The following is a 3,874-nucleotide window of genomic DNA, read 5'->3' as shown; positions in this document are numbered from 1 at the left end:
GATACTGACATAGCAAACGATTAATCACAGAACTCATATTATATTATAATTATAATATAGGTTCTTTATCTTTTTAAAAATGAAATTAGAAATGATAATGATTATGAAATAAAAAACTCATATCATAATTTTTTTTTTTCATTATTGTGAATCCACTCCAATCGAATATTGAATAATCAAATTCTTCAATTCAAATTCAAAGTTTTCGAGATCTTTAAAAAAGTGGATTAATCGGACGAGGACAAAGAGAGAGTCCCATTCTACATGTCAATACTGACAACAATGAAATTTCTAGTAAAAGGAAAATCCGTCGACTTTATAAGTTGTGAGGGTTCAAGTCCCTCTATCCCCAAATCCTCTTTTATTCCCTAACTATACTATATTATTATTATTTATCCTCTTTTTTTTCTTTTTATCAATGCAATGGGTTTAAGATTCATTAGCTTTCTCATTCTACTCTTTCACAAAGGAATGCGAAGAGAACTCAATGGATCTTATCCTATTCATTGAATAGATTTCTTTTTTATTAGAGTATCGGCAAGAAATCTTGGTTATTCACTCTATTTTTAAGTTTTATTTAAGTAAACCATGCACAATGCATAGGACTACCCCCCCATTTTCAAATTTTAAATTTGAAATACTTTAATTAATTTTTAGTCCTTTTAATTGACATAGATACAAATACTCTACTAGGATGATGCACAAGAAAAGGTCAGGATAGCTCAGTTGGTAGAGCAGAGGACTGAAAATCCTCGTGTCACCAGTTCAAATCTGGTTCCTGGCAGAGAAAAAAAAAAGATCCACCGAATAGGTATTGATCCAAATACCTCGAGATGGATTGTGATACATATTCATTAATAATATTTATTCATCTAAGTGGATAAATCTATAATATAAATATAGAGGCACTTCTTTTTAAAGAAGTTTTAAAATATATCTTTTCTTTATGATAAAGAAGGGGGTGAGATTCCCCTTTATTTTTTTGCGTTTCTTAATTTTGTATTCCGCTATTCCGACGAATATTTTTTTAGTCTTGCTTATCTTTATCTTATCTTATTTTCCTAGTTGTGCTAAGTAATGTGCGCGGTACAAAGTTCCTGGTAGAGAACTTCTTTGAGTCATCCTATTTTTCTGTTCATATGAAGGAAATTAATATGCGATTTTCAAAATAGGGGAATCCAAATGAAACCCTTTTTTTGCTCAGTCTATCTGGAATGCTTTTGTATAATTAGGAATTAATTATAAATAGGTATTCCGTTTCATCTAGGAAAAGAACCTAAAAATATTCCTTGACTTGAATAAAATCTGGAGTTGTGTTGTATAAGTGAGCATGAATTTCTTATCATTCAATGAGCATCTTGTATTTCATAAAAATTGGGGGTTATATAATCCTTACGTAAGGGCCAGCCTATCCAACTTTCAGGCATTAGGATACGTTTAAGGCGCGGATGATTATCATAAGAGATTCCCACCATATCATAAGATTCGCGTTCTTGAAAATCGGCACTTCTCCAAATCCAGAAGACAGACGGAATTCTAGGATTATCCTTTTGGGCAAAGACTTTTATGCAGACTTCTTCTGGATTATCTATACCATATTGTATTCTCGTAAGATGATACACGCTAGCTAAAGATCCACCGGGTGCTACATCATAAGCACATTGGGAGCGTAAATAATTGTAACCATATACATATAAAATGACAGCAATGGAATCCCAATCCCCTGCTTTTATTTGTAAAGTCTCTATTCCTCGGTGATCAAAGCCCAAAGATCTATGAACCACCTCATGTTTGACTAGCCAATTAGATAACCAACCCTGCTGCATTGTCTTCATCTCTCCCTCTTTGTATAAATATTTCACATTTCGGATGCAAGTTTGAAAGATTGCCCTGCTTTTTATTTTTCTACACAAAAGAGCCCCTCTCCTAATTCACTAATTTGTAGGAAGGTACTGAACTTTTGGATTTGAAAAAAGTTTCAGAAGATATATCTAATGTAGATGGTGATTGATAGAGCAATTCTTGCTCATAAGTTCCTGTATGAGTACTGCGCCTAACATAAAGCTTGTGACTGGTAGTAAAACATCTATTTTTATTTTGAGATAGAGTTCGATCCTCAACTATTTCTCGCGATATCTTCTTACGAAGTTTTGTTAGGGCATCTATAACTGCCTCCGGTTTAGGTGGGCAGCCCGGCAAGTAGACATCCACAGGAATTAACTTATCAACTCCCCGAACAGTACTATAGGAATCCGTACTGAACATTCCCCCTGTAATAGTACAGGCTCCCATAGCAATGACGTATTTTGGTTCAGGCATTTGCTCGTATAATCTCACTAAAGAGGGAGCCATTTTCATTGTTACCGTACCGGCTGTTAAAATTAGGTCTGCTTGCCTAGGACTTGATCTTGGTACCAATCCATAACGATCAAAGTCGAATCGTGAGCCTATTAATGAAGCAAATTCAATGAAACAACAACTGGTACCGTATAGAAGGGGCCATAAACTGGAGAGTCTTGACCAATTCGAAAGATCATTTGGTGTAGTTGAAATAACAGAATTGGAACTTGTTTGGTCAAGTAAGGGAAACTCAATCAAATTCATAACTGTCTCAATAGAATCTTTTCCTTCTTTTTTTTTGTCTAAATATTCAGTTAAGACCATTCCAAGGCTCCTTTTCGCCATGCATAAACTAAACCAACAACTAAGATAAGCACGAAAATCAAAGCTTCGATAAAAACGGATACACCCAATACGTCGAAACTCATTGCCCAAGGGTATAGAAAGACGGTTTCCACATCAAAAACAACAAAAACGAGCGCAAACATATAATAGCGTATTCGGAATTGTACCCAAGCCCCTCCCATGGGTTCTATACCCGATTCATAACTAGAAAGCTTCTCTGGTCCTTCACTAACCGGGGCTAAAAGTCCTGAAATCGAAAATGCCAAAATAGGAATAAGGCTTGCTATTATTAGAAATGTCCAAAAAATATCATATTCGTGAAGCAGAAACATAATGTACTCCCATTAATGTGGAATAGGCGGAACTTAAATTAGTCAATTCAATTCAGCATTGTCAATTTATCCAGAACTTCTCTCTTTTCCTCGGTGAAACAAGAATCTTTTTTGTTCAAACAAAAGCGCTTAGTTTAGCCTTTGTTTCCTCTGTGCTGCATCTTCTTTAAAGATTCATCCAATGGAATCCCAACTCCCTTTCTTTTGGATTTCCATTCTATTTAGATATGGTGTATGTAGATCTAATTCTTATATAAAGAAAACTTTCTCGTTTCACTTTGTCTCGCTTTCTCTAGAATCTCTAGAAAAAAGAATAGCTCTATCCTTTATTTAATATTTAATAATAAAATAATAAGAGACTATTAAATAAAAATGAGAATACTACTAAATTAGAACCTAATTAAGATAGTAGGACTAATCTATGCAGTATAATTAATGAGAAGTAATACTATAAAATAAAAATAAAGAACTCTATTTCAGAACTATGAGACAGAATATTCTGTTTTCTTATTTACTCTTTACTTTATTTTTTCTATTTAAAGTTGATCAATTTACATAATGTATCTATAAACAAAGTAATAAATATACTTAAAACAAAGTAGGAATTCGCAAAATGGATAAAATCATTGCAGTTATTATAGGGAAGTCTAGAGATATCCTATTTGAAGGAGGACGGGATTCAAATCAGGGAAAGGATCCTTTCTTCTATTGATTTGATAGAAATTCGTTTTTCTTTTCCTGTCTGTATGATTTTGATTTTCGATGAATGAGCCTTTGGTAATGCTTTTATCTCTATTCTATGTCGCAGGCGCCTATCCAGTCTATAAACAAATACTAATGAGAAAATGAAAACTATA

The 3,874-nt window shown here is 33.5% G+C and overlaps 1 non-coding gene across 1 annotated transcript; it reads left to right on the top strand.

Moving 5' to 3' along the window:
- The first annotated feature begins 711 nt into the window (after positions 1-711).
- TRNAF-GAA (transfer RNA phenylalanine (anticodon GAA)) lies at positions 712-784 on the top strand. The gene has a single exon. It is a non-coding gene; the product is annotated as a tRNA-Phe (tRNA).
- The last annotated feature ends 3,090 nt before the right edge of the window (positions 785-3,874 follow it).

Source organism: Aegilops tauschii, unplaced genomic scaffold (genome assembly GCF_002575655.3).
Source record: "Aegilops tauschii subsp. strangulata cultivar AL8/78 unplaced genomic scaffold, Aet v6.0 ptg000964l_obj, whole genome shotgun sequence".
Taxonomy (NCBI): Eukaryota; Viridiplantae; Streptophyta; class Magnoliopsida; order Poales; family Poaceae; genus Aegilops; species Aegilops tauschii.
Note: the sequence above shows the minus strand (reverse complement) of the source record. Positions and strands in the feature narration are given on the sequence as shown.